This window comes from Melanostigma gelatinosum, assembly GCF_949748355.1.
Source record: "Melanostigma gelatinosum genome assembly, chromosome: 2".
Classification (NCBI taxonomy): Eukaryota; Metazoa; Chordata; class Actinopteri; order Perciformes; family Zoarcidae; genus Melanostigma; species Melanostigma gelatinosum.
The window spans coordinates 11,805,013-11,818,328 of record NC_136635.1 but is presented as its reverse complement, the minus strand read 5'-3'; positions in this window follow the sequence as shown (position 1 = coordinate 11,818,328).

The window sequence follows — 13,316 nt, the reverse complement described above, 5'->3', positions numbered from 1 at the left end:
CAGAAACGTGCTAAGTGCGCTTTAAATACTCAGGTCTTTTAGTAGAGGGACCTAGAGGAAAAGCAAATAACTTCTTAAAGGCCGATTAGGATCAATTTGAAAAAAACAGTAGGCAACTGTTGGACAATTATTTGCACTTCAGTTTTTAGCCTAACTGACTTTTAACATATGGACCCGTGATCCATGCCTTTTTTAAAAAAAACTTACTTGATCCTCGCCTATCGAAGTTGTTAGCACAATCAATTGCACTCTTGTACCATCATACCTTAATAATCTCAGGTCGCCTATGAAATCGACCTAGAGAAAGGGAAGAAAAAAATTCTTTTTAATATCAGGGAGGGATCAATCTGAAATAATCAGAAGGCAATTGTTAAGCAATTTCCTTTCCCCTTTGTTTGTTCGTTTTTTGTAAACCCAGGACCTCTATTTATTTGTCCACTTACCTGGCTCCTTATGGGGTTAGACCATGGCCTCTGGGAATCATGAACAGTCGTCGTCCCGCATTCATGTTGACAGGCCACCTAGGAGTGTGGGAAACATTAGACCAGCTATCCCTGCTAATGAATCTGAAAATAAGCTTAAGAAAAGATATTTCAAGCTGTTACAAGCAGTCCATCATGCAGAGGTGGTAGACAGGACCTTTTGGACTCAGCTGTTCCCAGTAGGGATGCGGAGACAAGTCAACAAGTTGACCTCCTTTATTAAACCCTCGTCCCCTAATGCTGAGACCACTGCAAAGATAAAATTAAATACAGATGAATGGATGCGCAGTAACATGACTATTCTCGAGCAGCATTATGATCAGGTTATAACAGCTTGCCTGCAGGACCTTCCTCCTTTCGATCAAGTAGCCTGTGATAAAGCAATCGCCTATGGCAAAGCAAGGTATAAAACACGACTACTAGCCTCGTCCATTTCTGCCTTGAGATCGCTAGCGCAGGGTGGGCCGAAGCCTCCATTGGAGTGGGTCGACTCCTGTCCGGACTCTGCTGGGGATGATGAGCAATTTCCAGAGCTGACGATCCACAGTACCGGCTCTGGCCCAGGCCCTAACCCCAGCTTCAGTCTTGAGTCCAGTTCGCATCCTAACCCTGACCCTAATGCTGGTCCTAACCCCAACCCTAATTCCTGTCCTAACCCCAAATCCAACCCCCTACCCCAACCCACTTCTTCCATCTTGGGTGAGATTGGCCCCAGTGGGATTACAGCAGAGAGGGTGGATCCTGAAATGATTGTGCAGGCTCAGGTATGCCTTAGGCAGGATTTAAACTGTGAGGAGAGGGCCCAGCCCATCCCACTTGAACCATCTAATCCTGAGGTGGACGGTGCTGCACTCTACTTTCACCCCACCTTTGACCTGGGGCCACTGGATAACATCTTACCCAGCCCACCTAGTGGAGTGAGTGGCTTGGTAACAGAGAACATTCTCAATTTGGGTATGGGGATGCCAGTGATTGGGCGGGCATCGCTTCCCCTTGAGGCTGCGGAACCCCCTCAGTCACAAAGACCGACCCGGCATGGGGACACCTACCAAAAACTAATGAAATGGTCCTTGGAGGTGGAAAAACCAGTGCTGGTGATAGGTGACTCTAATCTGGGCAGAATACCAGGTTATGGTCATCCACTGGTGCAGGTGGACAGCTTTCCGGAGGCCCAAATTCACCATCTAAAGGGAATCCTGGAGAAATTGGACCCTTGTCCCCTTGCCCGAAAGATTGTGCTCTCCATTGGCATGAACAACTGTCTGAGAGGGAATTTGTGTAACACCATAAAAAAACAATTTCGGCAGTTAATGGCAGTGATGGGCAGAGTCTTTCCCCAGGCGGAGGTCTCTGTATCACTCATGCCATTCTCAACACAACTCCCACCGAGAACACAGACCCTGATAATGAAAATAAATCTGTTTCTGGAAGAGAATTATAGGGTATTGGACGGTGTGGAGGGACATCTCTTTGGGGTACTACCGGATGACCCAGCACAATGGACGCCAACAACTGCCTTGGAGATGCTAGAGTGTTGGCTCAAACAGTTAATGTAGGAGTTGGGGCGCAGAGAATATGTAGTTGCATACTAATGGACAGATCTCTGCCAAACATAAGGGTACTTACTCTCAACTTACCTGATTTCAGGACTGGACGTTGGGGAGGGGGGATCCGTGGGTGGACGCCGGAAGGAAAACTCAAAAATGTTGTCCAGCGGCCTAAAGGAAAAAGAAAAATAGTCATCTTATTTGGAGGCGGAAGAGGGAGCAGGATACACTGTATGTGCCCGTGCTCTCTGCCTACCCCTTCGGTAGGCAGAATTACTTTTTTCCCTTACCTAACCTGCCAGCGCCATAAGTACATCTTCCCTCTTGCTTTATAAAAACTCCAAAAACACAGAACAATAGCTGAGAACCTTATTTTTTTCTGGGGACTTTATCCCTGAAAACTACACCTCATAGGGGAAATTAATTGGTGTAGAAAGGTGTGTTTTAAGATTGTGTCTGGGTGATATGATGACTCTTTGTAAAACAAAACCCCCCCCTCCTTTTTTCCTTATTAAGAGGTATTTTCTGCAACCTCTGGAAACAATAGTTTTATCTGAGATTGGCTGCTAAAGATCTTTTTTGAAAAATAGCATCATTAGCCCCCGTTTGTTTCTCTCCAATTGGAGAAAAGAGCATGCAGGTGTGATGATGTGATGAGTATGTCCAGGTGTGGTTGAATATAGCACGGGGCCATTCATCCCTACCAAGGAATCGAAAAACAGCCGGTAGAAACGATATTTTCTTAAAAAATTGTTCCAAACAGAAAAAACTTACCTTTAACCAACCTGATGTCAGGCCTTAATAAAAGGCATTTTTTTGCAACCTCTGGAAAGATTTGTTTGATCCGAGATGGGCGGCTAAGATCCTAAAAGGGAAAATTATTAGTCCTTGTTGCCCTCTCTCTAATTGGAGAGAATACCATGCAGGTGTGATGTGGTGGTGATTATGTCCAGGTGTGGCCAACGAATCAGGAGCTCTCTTTTAAACTCCTCCCCCTGGGTTTTCTTATATATTGTGTGTGTCTTGTTAGTCTCCTCATCATTCCTCTGAAGAAGCCACAGAGTGGCGAAACGTCAGGAGCTCTTTTTATTGCACTTAACTTTTAGCCTTGCTGATTCTTAAACATATGGTTTTTAGATCCATGTTTTTACAATTATTTGATCCCTTCCCAGGAAAGTAATTTGCACAAGAAATTGCACTTTACTGCACTTAGATAGCACTTTTGACATTTTTCTGGTCTTCCAGCCAACGGCCAAAGGCCTCGAGAAACCAGCCACCTTAGAGTGTGTGTGTGTGGGGTGGTTTTGCACAGTTTGCCAGTGTGACGTGTGTGTTGACACTTTAAATGGGGTTTTGAGTGTGGTTTGACACAGTGAAGCACATTGTGCTTTTTTTAAATAAACTGGCCTTTTCTCGGGTTCTTTTAAAGCCTAAAAATGCAATATTAATGTGCTAGTGTCCCAGAAACGTGCTAAGTGCGCTTTAAATACTCAGGTCTTTTAGTAGAGGGACCTAGAGGAAAAGCAAATAACTTCTTAAAGGCCGATTAGGATCAATTTGAAAAAAACAGTAGGCAACTGTTGGACAATTATTTGCACTTCAGTTTTTAGCCTAACTGACTTTTAACATATGGACCCGTGATCCATGCCTTTTTTAAAAAAAACTTACTTGATCCTCGCCTATCGAAGTTGTTAGCACAATCAATTGCACTCTTGTACCATCATACCTTAATAATCTCAGGTCGCCTATGAAATCGACCTAGAGAAAGGGAAGAAAAAAATTCTTTTTAATATCAGGGAGGGATCAATCTGAAATAATCAGAAGGCAATTGTTAAGCAATTTCCTTTCCCCTTTGTTTGTTCGTTTTTTGTAAACCCAGGACCTCTATTTATTTGTCCACTTACCTGGCTCCTTATGGGGTTAGACCATGGCCTCTGGGAATCATGAACAGTCGTCGTCCCGCATTCATGTTGACAGGCCACCTAGGAGTGTGGGAAACATTAGACCAGCTATCCCTGCTAATGAATCTGAAAATAAGCTTAAGAAAAGATATTTCAAGCTGTTACAAGCAGTCCATCATGCAGAGGTGGTAGACAGGACCTTTTGGACTCAGCTGTTCCCAGTAGGGATGCGGAGACAAGTCAACAAGTTGACCTCCTTTATTAAACCCTCGTCCCCTAATGCTGAGACCACTGCAAAGATAAAATTAAATACAGATGAATGGATGCGCAGTAACATGACTATTCTCGAGCAGCATTATGATCAGGTTATAACAGCTTGCCTGCAGGACCTTCCTCCTTTCGATCAAGTAGCCTGTGATAAAGCAATCGCCTATGGCAAAGCAAGGTATAAAACACGACTACTAGCCTCGTCCATTTCTGCCTTGAGATCGCTAGCGCAGGGTGGGCCGAAGCCTCCATTGGAGTGGGTCGACTCCTGTCCGGACTCTGCTGGGGATGATGAGCAATTTCCAGAGCTGACGATCCACAGTACCGGCTCTGGCCCAGGCCCTAACCCCAGCTTCAGTCTTGAGTCCAGTTCGCATCCTAACCCTGACCCTAATGCTGGTCCTAACCCCAACCCTAATTCCTGTCCTAACCCCAAATCCAACCCCCTACCCCAACCCACTTCTTCCATCTTGGGTGAGATTGGCCCCAGTGGGATTACAGCAGAGAGGGTGGATCCTGAAATGATTGTGCAGGCTCAGGTATGCCTTAGGCAGGATTTAAACTGTGAGGAGAGGGCCCAGCCCATCCCACTTGAACCATCTAATCCTGAGGTGGACGGTGCTGCACTCTACTTTCACCCCACCTTTGACCTGGGGCCACTGGATAACATTTTACCCAGCCCACCTAGTGGAGTGAGTGGCTTGGTAACAGAGAACATTCTCAATTTGGGTATGGGGATGCCAGTGATTGGGCGGGCATCGCTTCCCCTTGAGGCTGCGGAACCCCCTCAGTCACAAAGACCGACCCGGCATGGGGACACCTACCAAAAACTAATGAAATGGTCCTTGGAGGTGGAAAAACCAGTGCTGGTGATAGGTGACTCTAATCTGGGCAGAATACCAGGTTATGGTCATCCACTGGTGCAGGTGGACAGCTTTCCGGAGGCCCAAATTCACCATCTAAAGGGAATCCTGGAGAAATTGGACCCTTGTCCCCTTGCCCGAAAGATTGTGCTCTCCATTGGCATGAACAACTGTCTGAGAGGGAATTTGTGTAACACCATAAAAAAACAATTTCGGCAGTTAATGGCAGTGATGGGCAGAGTCTTTCCCCAGGCGGAGGTCTCTGTATCACTCATGCCATTCTCAACACAACTCCCACCGAGAACACAGACCCTGATAATGAAAATAAATCTGTTTCTGGAAGAGAATTATAGGGTATTGGACGGTGTGGAGGGACATCTCTTTGGGGTACTACCGGATGACCCAGCACAATGGACGCCAACAACTGCCTTGGAGAGGCTAGAGTGTTGGCTCAAACAGTTAATGTAGGAGTTGGGGCGCAGAGAATATGTAGTTACATACTAATGGACAGATCTCTGCCAAACATAAGGGTACTTACTCTCAACTTACCTGATTTCAGGACTGGACGTTGGGGAGGGGGGATCCGTGGGTGGACGCCGGAAGGAAAACTCAAAAATGTTGTCCAGCGGCCTAAAGGAAAAAGAAAAATAGTCATCTTATTTGGAGGCGGAAGAGGGAGCAGGATACACTGTATGTGCCCGTGCTCTCTGCCTACCCCTTCGGTAGGCAGAATTACTTTTTTCCCTTACCTAACCTGCCAGCGCCATAAGTACATCTTCCCTCTTGCTTTATAAAAACTCCAAAAACACAGAACAATAGCTGAGAACCTTATTTTTTTCTGGGGACTTTATCCCTGAAAACTACACCTCATAGGGGAAATTAATTGGTGTAGAAAGGTGTGTTTTAAGATTGTGTCTGGGTGATATGATGACTCTTTGTAAAACAAAACCCCCCCCTCCTTTTTTCCTTATTAAGAGGTATTTTCTGCAACCTCTGGAAACAATAGTTTTATCTGAGATTGGCTGCTAAAGATCTTTTTTGAAAAATAGCATCATTAGCCCCCGTTTGTTTCTCTCCAATTGGAGAAAAGAGCATGCAGGTGTGATGATGTGATGAGTATGTCCAGGTGTGGTTGAATATAGCACGGGGCCATTCATCCCTACCAAGGAATCGAAAAACAGCCGGTAGAAACGATATTTTCTTAAAAAATTGTTCCAAACAGAAAAAACTTACCTTTAACCAACCTGATGTCAGGCCTTAATAAAAGGCATTTTTTTGCAACCTCTGGAAAGATTTGTTTGATCCGAGATGGGCGGCTAAGATCCTAAAAGGGAAAATTATTAGTCCTTGTTGCCCTCTCTCTAATTGGAGAGAATACCATGCAGGTGTGATGTGGTGGTGATTATGTCCAGGTGTGGCCAACGAATCAGGAGCTCTCTTTTAAACTCCTCCCCCTGGGTTTTCTTATATATTGTGTGTGTCTTGTTAGTCTCCTCATCATTCCTCTGAAGAAGCCACAGAGTGGCGAAACGTCAGGAGCTCTTTTTATTGCACTTAACTTTTAGCCTTGCTGATTCTTAAACATATGGTTTTTAGATCCATGTTTTTACAATTATTTGATCCCTTCCCAGGAAAGTAATTTGCACAAGAAATTGCACTTTACTGCACTTAGATAGCACTTTTGACATTTTTCTGGTCTTCCAGCCAACGGCCAAAGGCCTCGAGAAACCAGCCACCTTAGAGTGTGTGTGTGTGGGGTGGTTTTGCACAGTTTGCCAGTGTGACGTGTGTGTTGACACTTTAAATGGGGTTTTGAGTGTGGTTTGACACAGTGAAGCACATTGTGCTTTTTTAAAATAAACTGGCCTTTTCTCGGGTTCTTTTAAAGCCTAAAAATGCAATATTAATGTGCTAGTGTCCCAGAAACGTGCTAAGTGCGCTTTAAATACTCAGGTCTTTTAGTAGAGGGACCTAGAGGAAAAGCAAATAACTTCTTAAAGGCCGATTAGGATCAATTTGAAAAAAACAGTAGGCAACTGTTGGACAATTATTTGCACTTCAGTTTTTAGCCTAACTGACTTTTAACATATGGACCCGTGATCCATGCCTTTTTTAAAAAAAACTTACTTGATCCTCGCCTATCGAAGTTGTTAGCACAATCAATTGCACTCTTGTACCATCATACCTTAATAATCTCAGGTCGCCTATGAAATCGACCTAGAGAAAGGGAAGAAAAAAATTCTTTTTAATATCAGGGAGGGATCAATCTGAAATAATCAGAAGGCAATTGTTAAGCAATTTCCTTTCCCCTTTGTTTGTTCGTTTTTTGTAAACCCAGGACCTCTATTTATTTGTCCACTTACCTGGCTCCTTATGGGGTTAGACCATGGCCTCTGGGAATCATGAACAGTCGTCGTCCCGCATTCATGTTGACAGGCCACCTAGGAGTGTGGGAAACATTAGACCAGCTATCCCTGCTAATGAATCTGAAAATAAGCTTAAGAAAAGATATTTCAAGCTGTTACAAGCAGTCCATCATGCAGAGGTGGTAGACAGGACCTTTTGGACTCAGCTGTTCCCAGTAGGGATGCGGAGACAAGTCAACAAGTTGACCTCCTTTATTAAACCCTCGTCCCCTAATGCTGAGACCACTGCAAAGATAAAATTAAATACAGATGAATGGATGCGCAGTAACATGACTATTCTCGAGCAGCATTATGATCAGGTTATAACAGCTTGCCTGCAGGACCTTCCTCCTTTCGATCAAGTAGCCTGTGATAAAGCAATCGCCTATGGCAAAGCAAGGTATAAAACACGACTACTAGCCTCGTCCATTTCTGCCTTGAGATCGCTAGCGCAGGGTGGGCCGAAGCCTCCATTGGAGTGGGTCGACTCCTGTCCGGACTCTGCTGGGGATGATGAGCAATTTCCAGAGCTGACGATCCACAGTACCGGCTCTGGCCCAGGCCCTAACCCCAGCTTCAGTCTTGAGTCCAGTTCGCATCCTAACCCTGACCCTAATGCTGGTCCTAACCCCAACCCTAATTCCTGTCCTAACCCCAAATCCAACCCCCTACCCCAACCCACTTCTTCCATCTTGGGTGAGATTGGCCCCAGTGGGATTACAGCAGAGAGGGTGGATCCTGAAATGATTGTGCAGGCTCAGGTATGCCTTAGGCAGGATTTAAACTGTGAGGAGAGGGCCCAGCCCATCCCACTTGAACCATCTAATCCTGAGGTGGACGGTGCTGCACTCTACTTTCACCCCACCTTTGACCTGGGGCCACTGGATAACATCTTACCCAGCCCACCTAGTGGAGTGAGTGGCTTGGTAACAGAGAACATTCTCAATTTGGGTATGGGGATGCCAGTGATTGGGCGGGCATCGCTTCCCCTTGAGGCTGCGGAACCCCCTCAGTCACAAAGACCGACCCGGCATGGGGACACCTACCAAAAACTAATGAAATGGTCCTTGGAGGTGGAAAAACCAGTGCTGGTGATAGGTGACTCTAATCTGGGCAGAATACCAGGTTATGGTCATCCACTGGTGCAGGTGGACAGCTTTCCGGAGGCCCAAATTCACCATCTAAAGGGAATCCTGGAGAAATTGGACCCTTGTCCCCTTGCCCGAAAGATTGTGCTCTCCATTGGCATGAACAACTGTCTGAGAGGGAATTTGTGTAACACCATAAAAAAACAATTTCGGCAGTTAATGGCAGTGATGGGCAGAGTCTTTCCCCAGGCGGAGGTCTCTGTATCACTCATGCCATTCTCAACACAACTCCCACCGAGAACACAGACCCTGATAATGAAAATAAATCTGTTTCTGGAAGAGAATTATAGGGTATTGGACGGTGTGGAGGGACATCTCTTTGGGGTACTACCGGATGACCCAGCACAATGGACGCCAACAACTGCCTTGGAGATGCTAGAGTGTTGGCTCAAACAGTTAATGTAGGAGTTGGGGCGCAGAGAATATGTAGTTACATACTAATGGACAGATCTCTGCCAAACATAAGGGTACTTACTCTCAACTTACCTGATTTCAGGACTGGACGTTGGGGAGGGGGGATCCGTGGGTGGACGCCGGAAGGAAAACTCAAAAATGTTGTCCAGCGGCCTAAAGGAAAAAGAAAAATAGTCATCTTATTTGGAGGCGGAAGAGGGAGCAGGATACACTGTATGTGCCCGTGCTCTCTGCCTACCCCTTCGGTAGGCAGAATTACTTTTTTCCCTTACCTAACCTGCCAGCGCCATAAGTACATCTTCCCTCTTGCTTTATAAAAACTCCAAAAACACAGAACAATAGCTGAGAACCTTATTTTTTTCTGGGGACTTTATCCCTGAAAACTACACCTCATAGGGGAAATTAATTGGTGTAGAAAGGTGTGTTTTAAGATTGTGTCTGGGTGATATGATGACTCTTTGTAAAACAAAACCCCCCCCTCCTTTTTTCCTTATTAAGAGGTATTTTCTGCAACCTCTGGAAACAATAGTTTTATCTGAGATTGGCTGCTAAAGATCTTTTTTGAAAAATAGCATCATTAGCCCCCGTTTGTTTCTCTCCAATTGGAGAAAAGAGCATGCAGGTGTGATGATGTGATGAGTATGTCCAGGTGTGGTTGAATATAGCACGGGGCCATTCATCCCTACCAAGGAATCGAAAAACAGCCGGTAGAAACGATATTTTCTTAAAAAATTGTTCCAAACAGAAAAAACTTACCTTTAACCAACCTGATGTCAGGCCTTAATAAAAGGCATTTTTTTGCAACCTCTGGAAAGATTTGTTTGATCCGAGATGGGCGGCTAAGATCCTAAAAGGGAAAATTATTAGTCCTTGTTGCCCTCTCTCTAATTGGAGAGAATACCATGCAGGTGTGATGTGGTGGTGATTATGTCCAGGTGTGGCCAACGAATCAGGAGCTCTCTTTTAAACTCCTCCCCCTGGGTTTTCTTATATATTGTGTGTGTCTTGTTAGTCTCCTCATCATTCCTCTGAAGAAGCCACAGAGTGGCGAAACGTCAGGAGCTCTTTTTATTGCACTTAACTTTTAGCCTTGCTGATTCTTAAACATATGGTTTTTAGATCCATGTTTTTACAATTATTTGATCCCTTCCCAGGAAAGTAATTTGCACAAGAAATTGCACTTTACTGCACTTAGATAGCACTTTTGACATTTTTCTGGTCTTCCAGCCAACGGCCAAAGGCCTCGAGAAACCAGCCACCTTAGAGTGTGTGTGTGTGGGGTGGTTTTGCACAGTTTGCCAGTGTGACGTGTGTGTTGACACTTTAAATGGGGTTTTGAGTGTGGTTTGACACAGTGAAGCACATTGTGCTTTTTTTAAATAAACTGGCCTTTTCTCGGGTTCTTTTAAAGCCTAAAAATGCAATATTAATGTGCTAGTGTCCCAGAAACGTGCTAAGTGCGCTTTAAATACTCAGGTCTTTTAGTAGAGGGACCTAGAGGAAAAGCAAATAACTTCTTAAAGGCCGATTAGGATCAATTTGAAAAAAACAGTAGGCAACTGTTGGACAATTATTTGCACTTCAGTTTTTAGCCTAACTGACTTTTAACATATGGACCCGTGATCCATGCCTTTTTTAAAAAAAACTTACTTGATCCTCGCCTATCGAAGTTGTTAGCACAATCAATTGCACTCTTGTACCATCATACCTTAATAATCTCAGGTCGCCTATGAAATCGACCTAGAGAAAGGGAAGAAAAAAATTCTTTTTAATATCAGGGAGGGATCAATCTGAAATAATCAGAAGGCAATTGTTAAGCAATTTCCTTTCCCCTTTGTTTGTTCGTTTTTTGTAAACCCAGGACCTCTATTTATTTGTCCACTTACCTGGCTCCTTATGGGGTTAGACCATGGCCTCTGGGAATCATGAACAGTCGTCGTCCCGCATTCATGTTGACAGGCCACCTAGGAGTGTGGGAAACATTAGACCAGCTATCCCTGCTAATGAATCTGAAAATAAGCTTAAGAAAAGATATTTCAAGCTGTTACAAGCAGTCCATCATGCAGAGGTGGTAGACAGGACCTTTTGGACTCAGCTGTTCCCAGTAGGGATGCGGAGACAAGTCAACAAGTTGACCTCCTTTATTAAACCCTCGTCCCCTAATGCTGAGACCACTGCAAAGATAAAATTAAATACAGATGAATGGATGCGCAGTAACATGACTATTCTCGAGCAGCATTATGATCAGGTTATAACAGCTTGCCTGCAGGACCTTCCTCCTTTCGATCAAGTAGCCTGTGATAAAGCAATCGCCTATGGCAAAGCAAGGTATAAAACACGACTACTAGCCTCGTCCATTTCTGCCTTGAGATCGCTAGCGCAGGGTGGGCCGAAGCCTCCATTGGAGTGGGTCGACTCCTGTCCGGACTCTGCTGGGGATGATGAGCAATTTCCAGAGCTGACGATCCACAGTACCGGCTCTGGCCCAGGCCCTAACCCCAGCTTCAGTCTTGAGTCCAGTTCGCATCCTAACCCTGACCCTAATGCTGGTCCTAACCCCAACCCTAATTCCTGTCCTAACCCCAAATCCAACCCCCTACCCCAACCCACTTCTTCCATCTTGGGTGAGATTGGCCCCAGTGGGATTACAGCAGAGAGGGTGGATCCTGAAATGATTGTGCAGGCTCAGGTATGCCTTAGGCAGGATTTAAACTGTGAGGAGAGGGCCCAGCCCATCCCACTTGAACCATCTAATCCTGAGGTGGACGGTGCTGCACTCTACTTTCACCCCACCTTTGACCTGGGGCCACTGGATAACATCTTACCCAGCCCACCTAGTGGAGTGAGTGGCTTGGTAACAGAGAACATTCTCAATTTGGGTATGGGGATGCCAGTGATTGGGCGGGCATCGCTTCCCCTTGAGGCTGCGGAACCCCCTCAGTCACAAAGACCGACCCGGCATGGGGACACCTACCAAAAACTAATGAAATGGTCCTTGGAGGTGGAAAAACCAGTGCTGGTGATAGGTGACTCTAATCTGGGCAGAATACCAGGTTATGGTCATCCACTGGTGCAGGTGGACAGCTTTCCGGAGGCCCAAATTCACCATCTAAAGGGAATCCTGGAGAAATTGGACCCTTGTCCCCTTGCCCGAAAGATTGTGCTCTCCATTGGCATGAACAACTGTCTGAGAGGGAATTTGTGTAACACCATAAAAAAACAATTTCGGCAGTTAATGGCAGTGATGGGCAGAGTCTTTCCCCAGGCGGAGGTCTCTGTATCACTCATGCCATTCTCAACACAACTCCCACCGAGAACACAGACCCTGATAATGAAAATAAATCTGTTTCTGGAAGAGAATTATAGGGTATTGGACGGTGTGGAGGGACATCTCTTTGGGGTACTACCGGATGACCCAGCACAATGGACGCAAACAACTGCCTTGGAGATGCTAGAGTGTTGGCTCAAACAGTTAATGTAGGAGTTGGGGCGCAGAGAATATGTAGTTACATACTAATGGACAGATCTCTGCCAAACATAAGGGTACTTACTCTCAACTTACCTGATTTCAGGACTGGACGTTGGGGAGGGGGGATCCGTGGGTGGACGCCGGAAGGAAAACTCAAAAATGTTGTCCAGCGGCCTAAAGGAAAAAGAAAAATAGTCATCTTATTTGGAGGCGGAAGAGGGAGCAGGATACACTGTATGTGCCCGTGCTCTCTGCCTACCCCTTCGGTAGGCAGAATTACTTTTTTCCCTTACCTAACCTGCCAGCGCCATAAGTACATCTTCCCTCTTGCTTTATAAAAACTCCAAAAACACAGAACAATAGCTGAGAACCTTATTTTTTTCTGGGGACTTTATCCCTGAAAACTACACCTCATAGGGGAAATTAATTGGTGTAGAAAGGTGTGTTTTAAGATTGTGTCTGGGTGATATGATGACTCTTTGTAAAACAAAACCCCCCCCTCCTTTTTTCCTTATTAAGAGGTATTTTCTGCAACCTCTGGAAACAATAGTTTTATCTGAGATTGGCTGCTAAAGATCTTTTTTGAAAAATAGCATCATTAGCCCCCGTTTGTTTCTCTCCAATTGGAGAAAAGAGCATGCAGGTGTGATGATGTGATGAGTATGTCCAGGTGTGGTTGAATATAGCACGGGGCCATTCATCCCTACCAAGGAATCGAAAAACAGCCGGTAGAAACGATATTTTCTTAAAAAATTGTTCCAAACAGAAAAAACTTACCTTTAACCAACCTGATGTCAGGCCTTAATAAAAGGCATTTTTT